Genomic DNA, 24,217 nt, shown 5'->3' on the forward strand with positions numbered 1-24,217 from the left:
AAAGCTGCCACAGTTCACACCAATGCAACGAGACGGTGCGGTGCATCATCTTGATAGCACAACGAGTCTTTGTACTTCTGTCCAACTTCCGACTTGTCGGCTATTCTTTTGTAGCTGGATATATATCATTTGTTGCATCTAAATATGAATGAGGATACAGTTATTGATAAATCAAATTGTTATTGTTGTTCTTATTATCCTTTAGGGGGGCTTAGGAACATTTTGGGGTAGCTTCAGCCCCCCTAAAATAGGCCTAACGACGTCCCTGCTGGGTAGCCAGGTTTATCGTGTGTACAAAGCACTTGATGTGCGGCTCCAATCCTGCCTCGCTCACAGCCACTTCCATATTACACGCATTGTCAGTCACAATAGCGATGCCATGGTTTGGTTTTTTAAGCTCCCAGTCAGTGACAGCTGCTTGTAAAACTTCAGCTATGTTTGCCCCTGTATGGGACTCAAAAAGTAGGCGAGTCTGCAGTACTAAATTGACCATTTCCCAGTCACTGTTTTTTGTGTGAGCTGTAACTGTTAAATAGCTCTGCGTACACCTAGAAGTCCAACTGTCAGCAGTAATAGCAATGTTTTCTGTCTCTTTCAGAGTCTGTACAACCTTGGCCTTGGACTCGTTGTATAAGTTTGGGACCACTGTGCGAGAAAAATGCGCGTATGACGGGATAGTGTACCTCGATTACACTAATCCCAGATTTTCCACCACAGAAAATGGCCTCAAATCAGCTGCAATGGAAACGCAGATTATTATTATATATATGTGGCAGTTTGCTCTCCTAAGCGCAATACAATACCAATTATGGCACAACATAGACTACGCCACCCCGGATAATGGGCCGGAGACCCGTTTGTACATCAAGTGCAAAGCACACAGATACGCGGTGACTGGGTCAGATAACAGACAACAAGAAAACGTTTCAAATTGTTTATTAAATACAGCTAAGAAAAATACCAAAAGACAGAATACAAAACACACATTAGAATAAATATGTCAACTATAGCACTTATCCATTTCAGAATTGGGGATTCAGTTCGCCCGCCCGGTAAACACTGCAACTCTCACCACACAGCACCCAATCACCCTCTGTGAACACAGCAAACGAGAAGCACACCACCACACCAGGGGACGTGGGTGTTGAACTGGCACCCCAACTCTGGATAAAAGAGAAGAGAGGACAAACTGGAACATAAGCAACCATACGCACACACACTCCACGTAATAGTCTTTTGGTTGAACCCTTATCACATGTGGACAGATGAAATCAGTTGTTTACACAAAAAAATAAAAGCGACCACTCAATGTCCAACACTCATTGATCGCTTTCCAACACTGCGTCGCCTGATGATTACAGTATTTTAAAAATGCACTCTTCTCAGGTCGGAGTTAGGAATCCATGCAAGACATGCCAAAACCAGACAATAACAATTTTACAAACGTAGAGACTGTAAGTAACAATGTTTCTGCTAAAAAAACAAATAACAATGACTACTCAGTTGTTCGCCGCTGTACTCCAACCCAAAGATCCGCACTGAATTTGCTAGCTTTGGAAAGCATCACTACGGCCAAAAATGCGCTAGTGTTCCGGCCATCTCAAGACGGATGAGAGATAAGAGGAAATATTAGTCAGATAATCATAGCAAACGTTGTTGCAGTAATAGTCACTGAGAAATGGTCGAGGAGTTTCTGGCAAGGGGAAACCTGATCCAATCGGTCGTCATTAAGCACAGCTACTCCCACCAAGCCTGCTGTAACACCACCCCTGTATTACTAAAACAAATATATAACACACGATAATTGTAATTTACACATTTATAATCTCATGAACTTAATAGACATGTGTATGACTTACCGGTAAATTGTGAATCACACCACTCAGTGCACTCGCTAGGGTGCGACTTATAGGTTCAATCACTAAAAAAACACAATATATCGCATCGTTTATAATTTGTGAATTCATGGTCTTGTGAACCTGATATAAGTACGACTTACCGGTAAGTGGTGAATCACACCGCGCAATGTACTCAATAGGGTGCAAATTACAGGCTTGCCATAACGGGTACTTTATCAATGAAGTTAGTCCTCCTCAGTCGCACTGTGAATTGAACGAGTCTTAAATCATCTTCTTTAACGCACGTTCAAAATTAAACAGCTACCAGCATTTCTTACCTCCCGAATGTAAACACTGCGTGCCAGGATGACGTCATTTCCAGAACGAGAATGACGCGCTCGCTTAAGCGTCATTCCCGTCCCCTTTTTATATCTGCCGCGCGTACCCGGTCCGCCCCTAATCATTATCAGGATGGAGCGCATCACCAAATATATTATATATTATTGCCGTGGCTCTTGTACTTGACGGTGGAAGAGATGCAAAGGCATTTAGCGTTGTTTGCCCTTTTAGTGTTCTCTTCTCGGGCGTGGATGGTTTTAGTAGAGCTGTGGTTGTTCTGCATGTGTTTTTAAATAGTGCTTGTGTTAGCCGAGGTGTACGGCATAGTTTTCTTACAATGTTTACTTATTGTTTGTGTGTTGTCTGTTATTCTTTCGCCGTTTCTTATTTCTACTGGAAAAAAACAAAATGTTTCCACACAAACGATTTGAAAGTGGCGGGGGCATCTTCAAAACTAATTTCACCCACACACTAGGCTCGCTCTCACTCTCGCTGTCGCTCTCACATGTATCCAAGGCAAATCATCAACGCTATCATCCCTTACATGTGTTTTATTTAACTAAATACATTATAATCGGCTAAAACTAATGCGCAGGTTCTGAACAAGAGCGCACCCGAGCCAGTGTTTCTCACACTGTTCACGCGAATCACGGCACGAGTGCAACCGAACTCAGAGTGCCTCCTCCAGGTAGTCTCGGGTTCGAAACCCTGGTGCGCTCTCAGAATAATCTGTCTATTTCAGGAACACTTCTATGATGCTGCAAGCAACACCGGATACATCGCCTGCCGTATGAAAACAGTCCACAGGAAGATTCATGTTTTCAATGACATGCAATTTGAGAGTATTGTTTATAGTTTAACATTTTCTTTCACAACTTCAGCTCTGCACCCCCTCACGGACCCACCCGTCCAATATTGCATCATCATAATCATTTGAAAAAATCTATAAGTTGTACAGCACAAAACTAGACATATATGGTATCGTTTGAAAGATTAGAACCTCAGCTTTCTTGACAACCCAATCACTTTTGCATTTATGTTACATAGAAACAGATAATAAGGTCTGAATTTGACCCCCCCCGCAATGACCCCCCCTTGAAAAAATCATATGAATAATATTACATTTCATATTTATATTTATAATAGACAAGTCATATATCAAATGAAAGCTCTTACCCTCAAGAATATCACTGTGCAGTTTATTTCACCGATCAAACACATTACAGTAAACTTATTATCAAAAGAATCCCGAAGATGGAAATGACTCCTTTGAACAAGCAAACACATGAGTCATATTCCTGTTCGGATCATTAACGCGTTTTGAACCTAATAGCCTCAAACGCTATATCAGCTCGTTCCTTAGGTTGTTTTCTTCAAAATGAGACCACATGTCTGTGAGCACACATGGCCAAATGACACTGTGATATGTCACCGATGTCCAGATCAAAACATGTGATGCAGACAAATACTCATGAGCCGCGTTTCCACCGCAGGAACTTTCCCCAGGAGCTTGGGACTTTGGGGTGGTACTCGGTGTGTTTCGACCGCAGGAACCAGGGTCTAAATGAAGTTCCGGGTAAATATTTCCCCCTCCGAACGGCCCTGCTCCCGGGGTAGTACTTTTTCAAAGTTCGGGAACTTTCGGGGGTGGGACTTGGGCGCTGAACATGCTGATTGGTTGAACCCACGCAGCGTTTTATTTCAACCGGCATTTTTAAAAGTCTTTTGCGAGGTTCGTTCGTTCTGCGTTCAGTAAATATCAGTCTTGCTCTTTCTGTCTGATGGCGCGCGTTCGTCTCAGCAATCACGGTCAATGTCCATAATAGCTGATAATAACATAATTTGTCTTATTTTAAACCTAGCTTTACGAGCTTTCAGAATACGCTTTAGTATCAGTGCTCGTCTCTTTTCCGCCGTCTTGTTAATTATCTCTTTATTAAAACAATACATAACTACCAAAAGCAGCGCTGCTTGCATCTCCTCCATACTTGTTATTGTTACAGACAGTATCGCGCAAAAATGATTCCTGTCCGTCGCTGACTGGGAGGAGCAGCCGCGTGCAGTCCCACGTCTCTGGACTAATTTGCCTAATCTTTCCGGTACTTTAGACCGCAGTGGAAACGCAGACAGTAGCAGATATGGGGGGGGGGGTCCTGTAAAAAAAGTTCCTGGTACAAATTGTTCCGGGTAATTTCGGTGAAAACGCGGCTTTATTAGCCTTAGTTTGGATCGTCTTTGTTAGCCGCGATTTTTGATGACGTCATCACGTATTGTCAGTGCTTGAAGTGGAAAAAATAAAGTGGCGGTACTCACCAGAGGGGGCGGGGCTTTGTTGGGGGCTTGGTTATGGGGGGATTGTTTAGTCAATAATTCAAGAAGGTCCATATTTTAAAGCTCTTTCTAACTTGTTCTCAGCCTTAGAACTAACATATAGTTCTTGTAATTGTGTAAATATATCATTTGTTACAATAAGGGTTTATTTACAAAGCAAGACCATTGACGGCACCTCATTAGGCTACCATGCAGGCCAATGTTCACTTTTTTCTTTCTTTTTTCTAATCAAATAGCAACACAGTTAGAAACTATAGCTGGGTCATTACTGGTATGTGGTAACATTTTGGCTTCATAAATGTTTGAAAAAAAAGTACATGATTTTCATGTTTTTAGCATTCTACCAAAATGGTGACATGTTTAACTAGTCGGAATACATATTGGTCAAGCTCAGGGACTAAAAAAATTATAATTCTGGGTAGATTCATTGTTCAGACACGGGCCGTGAAGGTGTTCCACCCTGTTAGGGACATTTACATAGTTATCACAAAATGTTAATAATGTAAATGTTACACAATAACAAGTTTTTCTTGGATAGTATATGTCCCTTATGCCATCATGGTATTTTTTTTAAATTCTTGAAACAATAACAAAACTATTATTGATGAATAGAATGTCTTGATTATTAAGAACAGGTACTTTTTGTACCCATTTTTGCCAACAGGATGGTAAATAATAAAAAAATGTGTTTAAAGGGTTAGTTCACCCAAAAATGAAAATTCTGTCATTAATTACTCACCCTTATGTCGTTCGAGACCCGTAAGACCTCCGTTCATATTCGGAACACAAATGAAGATATTTTTGTTGAAAGCTGATGGCTGAGAAAGGCTTCAGTTAGGCCTCCATTGGCATTCAGTACACTTATACTCCCAAGACCGATAAAAGGCACTTAAAATGTCATTACAAAGTCCATCTCACCACAGTGACTCTACAATAATCTTACGATGCGACGACAATAGTTTTTGTGCGCAAAAAAAAATCAAAAGAACACCTTTATCCAGCTTGTTATTGCCTTCCGCGTGTGCCTCCACGACGCATGCGCGAGAATATGACGTAGCGCCGGGGCTCGGGATTCCATGAAATGCACACTCTAACCCCATTTTGAGCACTACGCCGAGACCTAAAGCACGATCAATGTAGAATCCAACAGCTGAGATACGCGCGTCTTCCTCTGATTGTAAACAAATCACTTCTGGGTCATCTGTCCGAACGCCGGATCTGCGTCATATTCTCGCGCATGCGTCGTGGAGGCACACACGGAAGGCAGTAACAAGTTTGAAAAAGGTGTTATTTTGATTTTTTTTGCGCACAAAAACTATTGTCGTCGCATAGTAAGATTATTGTAGAGTCACTGTGGTGAGATGGACTTTGTAACGATGTTTTGAGTGCCTTTTATCCGTCTTGGGAGTATAAGTGTACTGAATGCCAATGGAAGCCTTTCTCAGCCATCAGCTTTCAACAAAAATATCTTCATTTGTGTTCCGAATATGAACGGAGGTCTTACGGGTCTCGAACGACGTGAGGGTGAGTAATTAATGACAGAATTTTCATTTTTGGGTGAACTAACCCTTTAAAAACATATATTGTATATGCTGTTAATGATCCTCACCTCACAAAATAAAACATAAGTTTTCAAAACATTTAACGTTGCTGTCAAATTATTATTTAAAAATTACTCGCCTAACAGGGTGGAAGACCATAACAGTGGAGGAGTTTTCCCTCATTGTCCTGCATGATTTGCCATCAGTAATGTGTGGCACTGCACCTATATAACATGGTTTTATATATAATATTTATATATGCATATATGTGTTTATAGAATTTGCAATATACACTAAATATGATTTATTCTATTAGAATTTCCATCCTAACAGGGCGTAATCAACAGGGTGGAACATTTTAAGATAAGTTAGCCGTAGCTCTTTGAGGGATCAACGTTTAGCTAGCTAACCTTCTACAGATAAACAGAACTTTTATATCTATGTCAGATATGTTTTAACATTTTTTTGACCGGACAAATATTCTTCATAACAGAGCCTAACAGGGTGGAACTTTAAGAGTGGGACAAGCAGGATAACATTTCAAAAACTAAAAAAAAATATAGAGGTGAGTTGAAGCTTACTTAATTTTGTACGGTTGAATTCCAGCAGGAAAAACTAATTATGTAATTTCCTGAAAATTGTCTCAATGAAATTGTGGTCTTTTTTGGAAGTCGATAAATACATACTTACAGGGTGGAAGATGACTTCAGGGACAGTAAATGAAGACAATTGTAAAAAAAAAAAACAACAACTATAGATTCACATGATTTATATGTATAACTAGAGGTAGTTTAGCCTATTCTATAACATAATCTAAAAATATTTTGAGATTTTCATCATTTCATGGTTTATAGTTCTTGTGGAAGTTGATTACTTTGCACTGAGGACATGATAAAATTGAATGCATATATCAATAAAAAGGTGTGCAAAATACAAAATAGTATTTTTAATACCTATTATATCGGTTTAAGTGATAAAGAAGACCTACATTTATAATTTAAGCCATTTCTTATGTGACCCATTTTATAGAAAATATGAGTAAGTAAATCATAAAGACAGAAAAGTCACTGTATAAAAGGAACGACCCAGCTACAACATGCGGCTGTTGTCATCGGTAGAAGTGGTGCCACTCTCGTCCTCGTCACCACTTGTGACCGCGATCGCGGCACAAGTGCTTTGTATTTTAACCATAGATTTTAAACGAGCAGCTATGGTTGCGCGTTTCACACACCCTCTCCGGACCACTTTGAGTTGTTGACACTGACAGCGGCAAAAGCGACGCATGCGCTTTTCACTTGTAAAACTCAAGGGTGTATGGGTAATGTAGTCTCTGCTCGCAAATGAGCGTACCGGTACGCTAAAAGCACGTTCTGGGCGCACGGAGAGGTGGCGGTACGCTCAAAAGCTGTATTTGGAAGTGGCGGTACTGAGTACCGGCACGTACCGGCCCACTTAAAGCACTGCGTATTGTGTCATACGTTAAAAAAGCTGAGTATTTCAGCTTTGTATAGACATGTCGATCATGCTTCTAGACCAATCAGAGCCCAAGATCTCCCTTTACAAATTTGAGGAGGCGGAGCCTTCTTTTCGATTTCCTAGTGGCTATGGAAAATCAATGGAGATGAGCAGGAGGTATTAGATAGTTTGCACAGATTAATCTCAATAACTTTTTTTTGGAAGGAGATATCAAGAAAATTATTTTTTCCCGTTTACTGACACCTAGTGGAATCCACAGAAACTTTCTGAAGGGTTTTAGACCAAACAGATTAAAAATTATAGATTTTCAAAGAAATTAATTAAAAATGTAATCAAAATATGACTTTTTATATATGTTTATCATAAAATTGTGAATAAATTGAGTCAGTTGTTGTCAGCAGAAAGTCCTCAAGGAAGTGATCTTGACGATGCAAGAAGTAAGTTCTTCTCAAGAAGTAAGATTTACTTGTCTTTGAGCATTCGCTAAATTTGCAGTTATAGTTACTTGCATTGTTTTGATGACAAAATATTGTAAACGAGCAAAGAACACAACCTATGAGATGGATGTTTTCTGGATTAATTTCTTTAATCTGTAAAACAAAGGCTAATATGAACACAACAGATGAATGTTTAAAATGCTCTCTGTTCTTAATCAAACTTAAAAAAAGGGGAAGAAAGAGGAAAATAAATTTTTTTTTTATTTTTTTTTTATGAGGTTAAGTGGTCACAGAAGAGCTGAGTTTTTTTATATATCATTCCTTCTTTTGTAATGTTTTAATTCAAATTTCACTGTGAAGGAAAATTAAAAATAAACAAGTTGATGGAAATTATTTTGTGTGCTGGAGTTGATTTAACTATTTTTCATTTAATTACCAGTGTTTTTGTAGGTTTTTTTTAGTGAAACTAATTCTACCCACCAAAAAATGTATAACTCTGAACAGGGTTGTTTTTCTGTATCCCTTTAAGTGTCATTTTAACACTTGTTAGAGTCACAAAAGGAACTCTGACATAGTGTTAAATATTTAACTATTTTAAAAATGTTAATTTAACTCTGGAGAGTGTGGAACTATATATAACTCTGAAAAAGTGTTAAAATCAACTCTGTGAGAGTTAAATCAACACTGGACTTTTTGCTGTGTTTACACACAAACTGACCAGCAAACGCAACTTTTGGATGCCATCTTTTTTTCCCAGCTTCACAATGAAAAGCACAGGATTGTGGGATATCAAAGGCAGCGATACAAGATACAAATATGCTGCCTTCAAAAATCGATCAGATGAAGGTGTCTCAGGAGACAGGAAGTGACGCTAACATTAGATTCAGACATGCCTTGGTGTCTTCCTACCTTGAAATGTCTCCTCCGATGGCAGCATTTTCCAAGTTTCGGACGCAGCAACTGTCTTAATGAGTGCGGTGAATCCTTCATTCAACCGATTCATTCAAAATGCTGATTCATTTCACTTAGCAAACAACTGTATTTATGAATGGGTCGCCTAATTGGATCATTCATTCATCCGATTAGTTCAGATTCGCTGATTCTTTGAGGAACAAACACTGTGTTACTTGGAGACGCGGCGGTTCTGCTGTTTGTTTTATTTTCTATGACGGAGCAAATACAGAAAGTGTCAATAAAAGTCACTCAGTAACTTTTGTATGAAGTCAATGTCACGTTTCCAATCATGCAGATGTTCGGAAAAAACTGCACTCTTGATTGTGTGAACTCATATCATAGGCTTATGTTATAAATATAAAAAACATTTATCATTTTGATGACATTTCTGCCCCACTATAGTGAGATGGTAGAGAGCGCTCAAAACACTTCAGATTGCATAACTCTTATTTTGAAATGTTTGCGCCTCTGTTGCAGTTGCAGGAGCTCATTCAAGTTCAGATGAGGAGATAAAATATGCATTGTTACATATGGGGCGCCGTTTGTAAAGCCGTTTGCTGTTATTTTCGCTGAAAATAACAGCAAAATTTTGACACATTTAGCTTCAAACAATGTTTAAAAAACTGGTATGAATTTTTGGCGGTCACTTTTTTAGCACATTTACAACAATATTTGTCAACTTAGAGATATTTTAAATAGTTAAATCTAAATCTAAATGTTAAATCTAAATCTAAATGCTAAATCTAAATGTTAAATCTAAATCTAAATGCTAAATCTAAATGTTAAATCTAAACGTTAAATCGAAATGTTAAATCTAAATACTAAATCTAAATGTTAAATCTAAATGTTAAATCTAAATATAAATGTTGAATCTAAATGTTTCGGGTGAAACTAAATATTTAACTAAAATGCAAATTCAGAATGCAGATAACCGGTTTTAACATTTAGATTTAACATTTAGATTTAGATGTAACATTTAGATTTAACGTTTAGATTTAACATTTAGATTTAACATTTAGATTTAGATTTAACATTTAGATTTAACATTTAAATTTAGATTTAACATTTAGATTTAACAATTAACATTTAGATTTAACATTTAACATTTAGATTTAACTATTTAAAATATCTCTAAGTTGACAAATATTGTTGTAAATGTGCTAAAAAAGTGACCGCCAAAAATTCATACCAGTTTTTTAAACATTGTTTGAAGCTAAATGTGTCAAAATTTTGCTGTTATTTTCAGCGTGAGCCGCTTTACAAACGGCGCCCCATAGTTACAACCGTCTAAAACACATTACTATATAAACATCGTAGAGTAAACATTGTCATTATTCATCAGCATTAGTTCATAAACAATTGCCTGGCATAAATGTGTGTTATTCATTGATTGAGCTGCTCTGGAGCTGGATTGGGGATGCGTGAGGCTGTAGAAGCGCAACAGCGCCGTGTTTTCCCACCGTTAGATCAGCATGTTCAAATCAAATATGCATATTTTATACACAGGACATCAGTTCTGACTGGATCTCTTCCCTTATCGACCCTCCCTAACATTTTCGTCTCGTTTTTATTTGTTGACAAAAATGACAGTAAGATTTCGTCATAGTTTTTGTCATCCAACACTAGTTTTTATTTAGTTATCGTCTCGTTTTCGTCAGTGAAAAAAGGTTGTTGACAAAAATTATGACGGAAATTATTCATCAACGAAATTAACACTGGCTGGAGGTCCATCGTTTTTAAAGCCCTTGAGGTGAGCCCAGACTTCATCCCCATCGTTGTTACATGCTGTGCAATTTTACACAACATGTGCTTTGCCACCGGTGACATAGTTAATGCAGATGTGGATGACGATGATGTCAACAAGGACAACGTTGAAGCCAGAGAAGTGGTGTGCGGTGATGTCAGGAGGAACCGTCGGGCAGCAGCAGTTTCTGCACCCGACATCCACGGACCTGCACTGAAGGAACATGTTTAGGATCATGTGTTTCAACTCTCCTTGTTACTAAGTTCTGTTCTACCACATCCCCAGTTAAACATACATTCATTCATGGTCATAGTAATAATAAAGACGTTGTGCTGGTAGTAATACAAATATTCTAATCAACATACAATTTTTCATGGGTTTTCATTCTAGCACAGTAACACTGGTTAACATCTGGTTATAGCTCTAAAATTTGCTCAATTATAGTGGAGGAGAAACACGAAATCCTGTGGAAATGGGAGGACGGTATTTAGAAAATTACTGTAAAACACAAATAATCATTGCCTCCTCCTGTCCTGCTGCTTCACCTAAAACGTCACTCAACCCCTTACATTTATACAAACAATTGAATTTCCCTTCATGTTCATAGATGCTATGTTGCTTTTCATAAACAAATACCATACTATCAATTGTCAGCAACTGAATACAGAGTCAAGCAATACATATCATATTTATATATAAACCCGTTCAGATTCTGCTTTCATTGCAATGGACATACTTTACTGATATTAACTATGCTGAACTGTGACAGAGGGAATAACCGAATACATATGTCATTATATATATATATATATATATATATATATATATATATATATATATATATATATATATATATATATATATATATATATATATATATATATATATATATATATATATATATATAAATGGATTTTTAAAGGATGGTCATGTATGGTAGGGTGACCAAACGTCCTGTCCTGGCCCTAATATAACTTTTATATCCATACAGAGGGGGCATACTTTAAATGTATTGAAATAAATAAGGAATCTTTGAGTAAACTTTGAGTATCATTTGAGTATCTCATTGCCGGGCAATTTGTTTTTTACATTTATTATTGTTAAAAATGTATAAATGCACAAAGATTTTCTGGGATAGGCAATTTATGGGTTAGGGGCTTGAAAATGTAAAACATTACACATATGAAATTTCCTTAGTCTATAAAACAATCTGTGTCTTCAGTGTGTGTTGTGCGTTTATGTGCATTATTGAGTTTATTGAGAGGAAATGTGCCATTTGTTTGTGGAGCTTACGCTACTAGTGTAAAACCCAAAACGCTTCAAATTAAAGTGAGCCATGAGTGGTCCACCAAGACATTACCTCACTCAAATATTTCAAATTTTAAAAAATACAGTTATCAATTTATATTCACACAATAAGGAATCTTATTCTTATAATACAAATCTGTGTCCTATCCTATGCGTCTATATGTACAAGATATAATTGACATCGCTTGGAAACAACAGTTGTAAAGTAAATTGCTTTCTTCTTTGATTTCCCTCACTCTTTAATCTTAAGGTGTGTGGTTTAATATTCCCAAGTAAGTAATTCAAGGAATATAAACATGTGATTTGTCGACTAGTGGCTTGAATCAATGACTCCTCTTTAGACGGGGCAGCCCTAAAGTTTGAAGCGCTGAAAGTGAAGGAAACTCGATCATTTGTTAGGAGATGTGAGATTAGTTAGGACTCAACTAACCTTTTGTCATTCTCTTTTACAGAATTTTTAGCCAAGACACAGAGGCAATGATACGGCTACAACAGAAGAAGAATTATTATATTTTACAGCTGTACGACCTGTTTGTGAATCAAGAAGAAGACATCCTGGTCCTGGAGCGTCCACTTTGTTATGTGTCCTTACCTGAGTTCCCTTTCGAAAGGGAACTCGCACTGCGTCAGCTTCGACGCTACGGGGAACGCCTCCAGCGTGACTGGTGCCTGAAATCACTATCAAAAAACTCAATCCTATTGACCGGCGACAGCCTATGATGTCATCAAGGTGCGACCAGGAAGTATATAAGGGCACCTTGCCAACATGACAGTATCTTTTCGTCTTCAGGGACTGTTTTGCCTGTCTTCACGTGAAACGTCTACAAGGAGGATAACAATGAAGTGTGCTGAGGCCACCTCTGCAGAAGTGTGTTTGAATGTGTAGCTTGCGCCTTGGATACACACACACTTCGTGTTTACTGTCTGGGAGTAGAGCATGCGACTCGGCTGGACCTCTTCTCGAGGGGAGAGGTTTCAGCATCTGGGAAAGACCACGCTCAAGCTGAGGCTGAGCGGCCTCTGAAATGCGCTTCCCAGATGGATCTGGCTCGTCGCTTGGAGACAGTTATGGTTCTTGAGGACGATTCAGATCGCGAGTGGCTCGAGCAGAGGATGGGTGAGTCGGTTAAAGATGCTGAAGCTTTTTAAACCATCCTGTCCCATGTACGGGGAGTTGCTGGAAGTCATGGAACGCGCTGCGGGTAGACTGCAGCTGCCTTTGCGGCGCGTGAGGAGAAAGGCTGAGCGTCCAAACAGTTTGCACGATCGGTTTCTCTCCGCCCATGACCTCCCAACTCCTGGGAGTCTTCCATTCCTTCCAGATCTCCATCAGCAGATCTCGAGGGGATGGAAGAGACCATACTCAGCCCCGCATCTGTCGACATCAGCGAGCCAAATTTCGCTGATGTCGAGGGACTGCCTGGCTGGGTATGTGTCGGGGCTACCCGTGGACGAGATGTTATGTTTATCTCGCCTCTGGGCGGCCGGCGACACTGTGGCTCCCACCCTGCCGGTCTAATGCCTGAATGGCAGGGCATACATGTCAGTGGGTCACGCTGCGGCGGCTTTGCACACCACAGCTGTGTTGCAGGCGTACCAGGCAGACCTGCTGAGGGACCTCGATCAGGGGGAGGGACCCCCTGAGGCGGTAGTCGAGTCGCGCCGGACCGCGGTTTTCGCTCTCCGGGCCACCGTACAGATTGCCCCAATGGCGGCGACGGTGGCCACGGAGAGACATCTGTGACAAAGGCGTGCTCGGCAGCATTTAGAACATGCATCCCGCTGAGGTCCGGGACCGCGCCCAGGCAGTCGGGTGTCCCCGGCCCGTTCCAGTCTGAGGGCTGGAGACGGGAACAGTAAGCCAGCGTCGTCTCTCGAGCGCCCCCGCCGCGGAGGACTGGGGCGCAGGGGAGGCGGGACACCCGCAACAGGAAGAGGAAGGAAGCCGGGGCTGGTAACCGGAACCAGCGCAGGCAGCGGACACCGCCCTCGCTGTGGTGAGATGAACGCTGCCTTTTTCCCTTCCTCTGGCTTTCCCCCGGGCGCTTTACATCAGGCCGGTGGGCCTATGATGAGCAGAAAATGTAAGATTCTGCCGGCCCGCCTGGTTTGTTTGTTAAAAGCGCCCCCCTCAGGATGGCGGGCGGATACTAGCTCGATGGCTGGGTTGAAGCACCGCGAGGAGCGATTGGTAAGTCCCCCTCTATGAGGGCGAAACATTTTCAAAACTATGTTTTTCAGGACTTTTTGACCGTCGCTCCCCTGAGGGGTTGCTTGGGGAGATTTTGGATCATCGAGGGATTTCGCAGGGCCTGCAGCTCCCCGTGAGTAAGCTAAGAACGATCTTCTTTGCAACATTATGTGGTTGTCTGTGAATGCCTCACTTTTGCTAGTAGAGTCTTGCTGCCTCTCCGTGTTATTTTTCCCACTAGGTGGGTGATTAATTCGCGCTCTTGCCCGAGGGCTTGTAGTGTAGAGGGCTAGCTGTGTTTTCCTAGCGTAAGAGTGGGAAGTAGCTGAAGACCGGGTATGCGCTAATGCGCGAGCTGTAGTAAGATCTGCGCCCAGCTCTGCGGGGCTTTGGGAAAAGGGGTTTCGGGGCCTCAGTGTGTAATATTAGAGGTAATAATATTTCTTTCCCGAGCCCTGAGTAGATCTAGTGCGGTCTTATGCCGCACCACTTGGCCTAGGCTTTGTCAAGGATGGGGGCGTTCCCTTTTAATGAAGGTTGTTCGCCCCTGGCCTGTCTTTTGATATAAGAACATGGCGTGGTTTATGCATCCTTGTTTCAGCCTCCTCTTGTTACAGAGTCGTCCGGCCAAGGCCCGCCCCCTTCTCTGCGTTCCGGGGTTACGAGTAACGCAGTCGGGGTGTTGCAGCAGACATGACTTTGCCAGTGGTCGTGGGGCGGAGTGAAGCGTCTTTCGCTGGTTTGCGATTAGACTTTATCTGCCGTTTCCGCCTTTCAGAGCTTGGTGGCCGCCATCTTTTGGCGGCCCTCTGCCTCTTCCTGGAGGATGTTCGGCCGGTGGGTTCTATATTTCTAAGAAAAGGTATTGTTTCACCCTTGCTCTATGTCTCTGCTCCACCTCCTTTAGGGCTCGGGTTTAACTGAACATCGGATAAACCTCTGTGGAGGTTCTGGTCGGATGCTCCCCTGAGGCCCGAGCATTGCCAATGGCTGACGCCCTCGCACTTATGGTTGGCCGCTGCGTGGAAAGTAAGACAGCCGCCCCGAGGCAGGTGACGTAAGTTGTACTCCCCTCGCTTTAGAGGGTCTTTGTTTAAGCACTTCCGCTGAGTACACTGCTGTTGGCAATGTGATTAGGTCCATGTTTGTAGGCACTGCCCGAGAGACTGCGCCGTCCTGGGGGCCCTAGGACACGGCGATGCAGTTGTCCCTAGCTGCCTCTGGGATGGAGCCAGCCCCAGGTGCGGGCGTAGGAGCCAGCTGGTTGTTAGTAGCCAGCTTGGGCAGTCTGGGCAGTTGGACTTCAGAACAGGTAGTAGGCGTCAACCGGCCTCCCTGCAAGGAAGTCTCGACACCGTGGCCCACGAGTGGGCCCTGGAGGATCTTCTCCACTGGTGTCGACGTCAGCAGTAACTTCGTCAGCTAGTCTCCTTGGGGATGAGTCCCCAGGTGTGATCTGGATTTCCAGGCTTTGTCAGCAGCAGACAGCTGCCGCCAGCCCAGGCGCAGCAGCCAGCCTTCTTTAAGGCCGCCCTGAGGGGTAGGCTCCTGGTTTGGGTTACCGTCGCTCAGGTGGTAGGCCCGATTGGCCTCCCTGAGGGCCTGCTGTGGTCAGCAGGCGCTGCCTGGTCTCCCCCGAGGGGGCACCACTGGCATTGAGTCCCTCGATGGCTGGTATGAGCTGCTAGTAGGCGCTGGATGGCTAGCACGAGTGCTAGAAGGTAGTAGGCCTCAACCGGCCTCCCTGAGTGCAGCCGCCGAGGCGGTGACCATGAAGTGCTATGAGTAGCACGTTCTGGCTATTGGCGGCACGCTCTGCTATCAGGTGGAGGCATTGCGCCTCCCTGAAATCGTTCCCCGGTCCCCAGGTTCGGTAACGGATCGTAGCATGGGATGCTATCAGGCAAGCTGCACGGGGCTTCCCTGAGGGGATTCGCTTGGAGTAGTAGGCCCACGTGGCCTCCTCTGAGGGCACGCTCTGGTGAGCGTAAAGTGCCGTGAGCGGCAGGTTCTGCTGTCAGATGGTAGGCATGGTACCTCCCTGAGAGCAAGCTCCCGGTCCCCAGCCGCTGTGGTGAGCATGAAGTGCTACGAGTGGCACGTTCAGATAGGCTGTGAGTGCCCGATATCTTTGCAGTTGGTAGGCCCGCTCGGCCTCCCTGATGAAGCAAGTCCCTGGTCTTCCCAGCTACCTCGAGGGCTAGCACGACTGCGATCAGGTTTCAGGCCCGTATGGCCTTCCTGAGGGCGAGCTCCGCTGTTGGACACGCGAGCAGTCGGCAAGGGTTACCAGGTGGAGGCTCCTCTCGGCCTCCATGGGGAACGAGTTCCCCTGGCGGGAACGCACAACTGGCTTTACGCTGACAGCTAGTGGTCACCCGCTATCAGGCGCCGGTCTCTGGCCGTTCGCGAGACCTGGAGGCGGTGTTCTTACCCTAGCACGACGAGACGTTACTGCTGCTATGCGGTCCCCACGGGAGGGGACTTTCATAGTTTGCCTACTGCATGGCTACCTACCAGGCAGGCTTATGAGCTCCTCTCGAATGAGGGTCTACTATGAGCTTACGGCCGCTTGGCGCTGGTTAAGGGTTGTAGGCCCCTCGGGACCTCCCTGACATAATCAGCCTGTAGGCCTCTGGCCTCCTAAGCACGTTTTAAAGTAGGTGCTTGGTAGATCCGAGGATCGAGCGGCTAAACTCCCCTCGCTAGCAAGGGTTATATAGCACTTCGCTGAGAGCTGCTCTCCGGGATAACCCGTCTCTGAGATCCGGCTAGTGGATGTTACTGCCTTTCTTGCAGCACCCTAGCGGGATGCCTCTTCGGAGGCGAGTACCAGAGGCTCTGTACTGTACAGACAGGGTTGACCGTATTACGTGTCCCACATTAGTCTGGGTCACCTGGTCAGGTCTCCCTGGTGGCATTCGGTGAGAACCTCCCGAATAGTGACTGGCATAGGGTTCCCTCGTAGTTCCCTTGCCACGTTCCCTTAAAGGAACCCCTTCTAAGTCGAATGGGTGGTTCCAGGCCTTCGAGCAGGGCCTGGGAAGGACCTCATGTGTGCGAAGGTTCCTTCTTGGGCGATAGCTTGGGCTATGACCGTAAGGAGCGCTGTCACTGACAGCCTAATGTGACCAGAAGGGGAGTGGTTCAGGCATTTCAGTAGAATTTGCTTGTCTTGACAGTTGTCACTGCCAGTGGGCATGCACTCCCGTCGGCATGGCGGCGTTGGTATATCGTTCCCCGTAGCGTCGAAGCTGACGCAGTGCGAGTTCCCTTTCGAAAGGGAACGTCTCAGGTTACAAATGTAACCTTTGTTCCCTGAGAACAGGGAACGAGACACTGCGTCACTTTGCCATGCCGCAGGGCCTGCCTCCCGAAAACAGTCCCTTCAGACGATTAGATACTGTCATGTTGGCAAGGTGCCCTTATATACTTCCTGGTCGCACCTTGATGACATCATAGGCTGTCGCCGGTCAATAGGATTGAGTTTTTTGATAGTGATTTCAGGCACCAGTCACGCTGGAGGCGTTCCCCGTAGCGTCGAAGCTGACGCAGTGTCTCGTTCCCTGTTCTCAGGGAACAAAGGTTACATTTGTAACCTGAGACGTTCTGCCATCTCACCATCTGTCACCTTCCTCTTTCTTTGTCAACCTAACAATAAAACCACCTTAATTTTTTTATTATGATTTTTTCATACTTTTCAACCTCCTTATAGGTTTCAAAATCACTGTTTTCTCCTTGTCGCACACTCAGACTTTTTAACTTCAACTATGAAAATACAGTTTATCTGGTAACTATTAATGCACCTGAATTAAGCACTAGTAAAATAATTCAGAAACATTATAATTTTTAATATGAGACCACAATCAATATGACTTTTTATACAAAATATAGCATTTAAATAGTTTATGTGAAAGATTGTTTAGGTGGTTTCTATGGAAATATTCAGTGACATCAGAGCACATGTTGGACATGGAGGGAATTAAACAACAAATGAAGAGAAAAATCAAGCTAAATATTGTTTGAACAGTTAATATATTTATTCTACGTCATTTCCAAACATGCTGTATACTTCAAATGTGTTTTTACAAAGCTAAACATTTTAAGTTAAAGAAGAGTATTTTGTAAACATGAAATGCTAAGTATTAATTCAAAGCGAATCAGTGAAGCTATCTTCCATTTTTTCACAAAAAACTACAGAAATGTCATTTCCACCACATGCAAATGACATTTATGATTACAAAGTACAATTGATATGGATTGCCATTTGTGAAATATTTTTATATTATAATATATTACAATATTTTTTATATTTATCTATTGTTTCTCTACATTTGCATTAATGAATTGTCCACAACACCGCCATTTCCATCACCACACACATTTTTAAAAAATACTTAAAACGTTCTCATCACACATTAAAAATTTATCCACAATTTATGAAATCATGCTCTACTTAATATAAAAATTCAAGTTATTTATTTTCTAATAAGCTCTTACCCAAACCAATATTAAATGTCAGACTGTGACCGGTGTACGGTTCAGCATTTGGTCCTTTGGACAGTTAATTTATCTCATTGACAAATGTATAATTATTGTACATTGTGGACAAACTGGTAAGACTAGTTACAAAAATTATCTTAGACAGTTCTTGAGTGGCATAAATTATTCTGTTTTTTAAATAACATATTGAGATGTGGTGGAAATTACATTTGTTCATTGCAGGTCAGAATTTTTTTTTAAATAATAACAATTTCTCTTGTAATCTAAGTTTGTCCTCTTACAAACCTTACAACTAGACAAATGATTTAAACATATGAGACTGTGTTACGTGACTTTTGAACAAGTTTGTTTTATTCAACTTCACATGGTTAAAAGTGCCCCTAGTTAAAGAAACGCCCATATATATAATTTGCAACAATTATAATTCCAACCAAAATGCTGAAAAGATGCAACAAAATGTTATCCAAAGTCAATGTAATTTAAAATAATAAAATAATAAATAAATTAATTAATTAATTAAAATGACTAAACATTGAAAGTGACACCTTCAGAAACTGCGTGTGACGTCATTCAGGCGAGACGCGGGAGCAGGAGAGACGCGCTTTGCTGATCGTCGGAGAAAAACAAAGACAAATCTGAGGCAAATATTTAAATCATCCTTCAATAAACTCAATTAATATGATGTGTTATATGTTGTAGACCATTTATGTAACTATATCGGGTCACTTTTAGAGCGGTGATGTTGATTTTGACGCCGATGATTGCTGATTGAGAACCCTGTAAAATCCGCTGCGGATGGTAAATGCATGAGTTTCCAAATTATATAATGTTTAATTCTCTAAAGTGAAGTGTTAATGGGTTATAGTAACCTTTTTAAGTGTTTAATGTGAGTTGACATGTATTTATTGTTCAGATGGTATGTGTATTGTGTTGTAACTGTATGTTTTGTATTATTTCTGAAGAGTATTATCATTTATGTAAATTATATGTAGGTATTGAGTGCTCACATAATATTTTCCATCCACTTGAGTTAATGTATGAAACATATGAATTGTGCTATGCATTTATGAGTTTTGTTTTGTAAGTATATTATTTTTTTTAAGCTGATCTGGCTCATATAAATCTGGATCTGGAACAACTTGAGCAAATATACCTAAAAGGGTTTTAAAAATGAATCAAAAATAAATTATGGCAGTTTAGTTTTAAAGTAATCATTAAATAAGAAGGTTTATCTGGACATAAAAGGGCTAGTAGGGAATAAAACTGACTGCCGGAGATGTCTTCTTATGAGCACAATTAAAATCTTATGTCAATTAAATAGATTCAAATGGTTTTATAAGTTAAAATAGTCTTATGTATGTGTTATTGTTATTCTTTTTATTATTAGTTATCATATATCAAGTATGCTGATGTCTATTTTAACATGACTTATATCTGTGTATACTGGCGGTGATGCCAGCTAAATCAACATTGTGAATTTTAATTTAAATTTGAATTTTGTGCCAGAAGGGAGCGCGAGATTCAGTGAACTATATAATATAAGCGAGAGTCTGGAGAAACAGGCGTACATTTATTCATTCTCACTGTTGAGCAATGTAGCCTGCATGTTACGTTATTGTGTTAATAATAACCAAAGTATCTAATTTTGTCACTTATTTATTTTGTATGAAAACTACCGCGTTAGTTACTTATGGATTAAAAAGTACTGTTGTATCAGTGCTGCACGAGCTGTCTCACAAACACAGACGCGCGCACAGACATAAGATAATTGTAAAATGAAAATGAAAATTTTGTTCTTGCTTGTGTTTTTTTTCTGTCCAAATGTCAGAAAGCATTTTGTATTATCCATCCGTGTTTTTAAAATTAGTTAAATGACGGACGTTTTACTGTTAACACAGCCCTCATTACATGTCAGATTCGCCTAAATTATGCTTGATATTAGGGTTGTGCCGATGGAAGATATCATCGTCTATCGTGATGGCTGACCCACATCACGTTGGAGCTCCACCATCGTGATGCCACGCCCCCATTGCGAGTCTGTTGTGAGTGTGACGCACACTCATCCTCTTCTATAGTTAAACTAAAAACTTTGCAGGGATTGCTCTGTAAATTAAAGTGAGAATGTAACTAATGCATATATGCTATTTTAAATACTGTAGTCTATGCCAGATATATATAGCCTACATTTTGAAATCATTTGAGGCTGAAACATCCATAAGCATGCGTGTTTATTTTAGCACTTCCGCCAGTGAAACAACACAGCCTATAAAACATTTAAACGATTATCAGTAAATAATGGTAACCTCAAGAATATAAGAAAATTAAATATTAGTTAGAAAAATATTTTATTCATAATATTTCCCTGCAAAGATGTGTCATTTACCGCTCTGCACTTTGAGAGGAATGTGGGACACAAGCTGGATAGACACCTTTCGAATATATTCATCTTCATGTTTTCTCCTGATGTTGCAAAGCAACACTTGTTGTAAAAGGTCTGAAGAGCGGATTTTATCTTCCACAGGGTCAAGACATTTAGGCAATGTCTGATTATTCACTGCCAGAGAAAACAAAACTAAAATCACCGGCGTGTGTGTGTGAAATGCGCTATTCAAATAAACCAAACTTGACACGCATTACCAAGTTTAATAACAAGAACAAACTGTGTTAAATAAAATTTGAAGTAAAAAGGTATTCGTCCCACAGTGTTTTTTCTACTTTCCCACAGTAAAGGATGTGAATAGTTATAATAGACTTAATTATAAGCAAACAAAAGGAAGAAGCGTTTATAATCCCCTGCGAACATGGGTGCGACGTGAGTGAAGATTTGGGAAAAGAAACGAGATGTCCATGTCCATTGGGATAAAATGGACTAGGCCTATTGTTAAAATTCACGGAAAATCAAGTGACCAGATCGCAAAACAGAATGAAAAAGTGCTCTCTGACCATTATTTCCTTTCTAGGCTAAACATTTTTGTGCTTCACTCCTGTGGTAAAATTCATGTGAAACAGCTTCACATACAAAACACTGGGTTAGTAAAATACCGAAATTATTTTTTTAAAAGTAGAAAATAGTATTTATGTAAATAGATATATTAAAATAAAAAGAGCTCAACTCTTAAGTGGAAGGAACCTATTTTTTCCCCCTCACGTGCTAAAATGATGAGTCATTATTTGGGTTAGTAAAAATAACAAAATTATAGTTTTAGGTAGAGGATAGTATTTATGTAAAGATATATACTATATTATCTACCTACAAAAAAAAAGAAAAATGACGATATCATCGATCATCACGATGTTTTACTGTAAACATCGTCAACTGCCAATTTAGGGGACATCGCCCAACCCTACTTGATATTCTTTTTAGAAGAAGTGATTTGATTTGCTATTATTGGACTCCTGTCTATTAATTGTCAACTGTTTTCTATAAATATGTTTGTACTGGCTAACATTTATTCAGCTAATGCGTGTCCTGTTTAAAATGTAGGCCTACAATGTTCAAATGTAAAGACATCACGTCACAAATAGAAGCCCTATTCCCTGTGGTATTTAGTATCATATTAGGATATTGGAATAATAAATTCCAAGGGCAGTCGTGGCCTAATGGTTAGATAGTCAGACTTGTAACCCAAAGGTTGCGGGTTTGAGTCTCAGGTCCGGCAGGAATTGTCGGTGGGGGGAGTAAATACCAGCGCTCTCCTCCACCCTCAATACCACGACTGAGGTGACCCATGAGCAAGGCACCAAACCCCCAATTGCTCCCCGGGCGCCGCAGCAATATGCAGTCCTTCCAGAAAAATGCGGCAAAAATCCTTGATTATGCGGCACGTTTTCTTAAAAAATGCGATGAAAAATGCGGGATATTTATGCAATTTTATGCGATAAAATTGTGGGAACTTGCAAAAACTGCGGTTTGATGAGAAAGAGAAAAAAAGCACTACATCACAGAAAGTGCTGGAATATTTAAGTTCTCATCTTGTTTTATTGAAGACCTTAATAATGGCTCAAATTTACAAAACATTTAGTCAATCAAGTTCTGTAGCTTTACAAAAGGAATATGCTACAACTTCTGAAAAAATTAATAAATAACTTCCTGTTTTACAGATGTCGCTATACAAAACAGACATTTGAGTGCTTCCAATGCACAAAGTGCAATCTCTTAAAGGGTTAGTTCACCTAAAAATGAAAATTCTGTCATTAATGACTTCCCTTTATGTTGTTGGACACAAATTAAGATATTTTAGTTGAATTCCGATGGCTCAGAAAGGCCTCCATTGGCACAATGTACACTCTCAAGACCCATAAAAGGTAGCCTACTAAAGACGTCGTTACAAAGTCCATCTCACTACAGTGGTTCTACAATAACTTTATGAAGCAACGATAATAGTTATTGTGTGCAAAAAAAACTAAATAACGACTTGTATAGTGATAACTGATTTCAAAACACAGCATCATGATGCTATGAATCATCGAGTCGATTCATGATTCGGATCGCGTGTCAAACTGCTGAAATACATGACTTTGGCGATCCAACCCGCTGAATCGACTCATTGATTCATAACGCTTCAAACCGCTGAATCGACTCATTGATTCATAACGCTTCAAAGCTTCATGATGCTGTGTTTTGAAATCAGTCAGCACACAGGGAAACTGCTTTGCTCTTTTGCTGTTATTTTTGTTGGCCAATGGGAGTTTGTGCTTCATCATGGTTTCACCGGTATCTATGGTTTCTCCACGGGGTTTGAAGCTTTTCGATGACGTTCGCGTCGGGTAATCACGTCACTTCAAAACGTTCCCATGGCAATAGGCGGAAATGGCGGCTCTTGTGTGAAGTAAACGAAAATTTTTCAACTTTCTGCTAATATATATGACTTTTTTTGCAACGAAAATGCGGGGATTATGAAATCATGATAGCCCCGCATATTTTGCACGCGGAAATAGGCAATTTATGCGGCGAAAGTGCAGCGTATTTGAAAAAATGCGGCCCCCGCATGAATATGCAGACTTTGGCTGATTATGCGTTAAATCACGCGATCGCATAATCGCGTTTTTCTGGAGGGACTGAATATGGCTGCCCACTGCTCCGGGTGTGTGTTCACTACATCATGCTTGCATCATGTGCAGAGCTTAATATAATTTAATCTCAATCTAATTAAAATAAACTTTCACCAAAAACATTTCAGAACAAGAAATTTCACTAGCTCGTATTGCCTGATAAATAAGAACTGCTCTAGCATGTTGAATCGCAGGGCCATCCCATACGGAAATGTAATATAAGTTTATTAAATATCAATATATACGATATATAAAGTAAAAACATATATGAAACCTAATAGAAATTGGAACAAGTCCATATATTGACATAAAAATGTATCCCATATATTATGTATTCATAATCAGTGTTGCCACAGTTACTTTGAAAAAGTAACTTAGTTACTTTACAGATTACTTGATTTTAAAAGTAACTAAGTTACTTTACAGATTACTTGATTTTAAAAGTAACTAAGTTAGATTACAAGTTACTTTATTAGTTACATTCATCAGTTGCCGACAACACC

The sequence above is a fragment of the Gobio gobio genome (assembly GCF_949357685.1).
Source record: "Gobio gobio genome assembly, chromosome: 8".
Lineage (NCBI taxonomy): Eukaryota > Metazoa > Chordata > Actinopteri > Cypriniformes > Gobionidae > Gobio > Gobio gobio.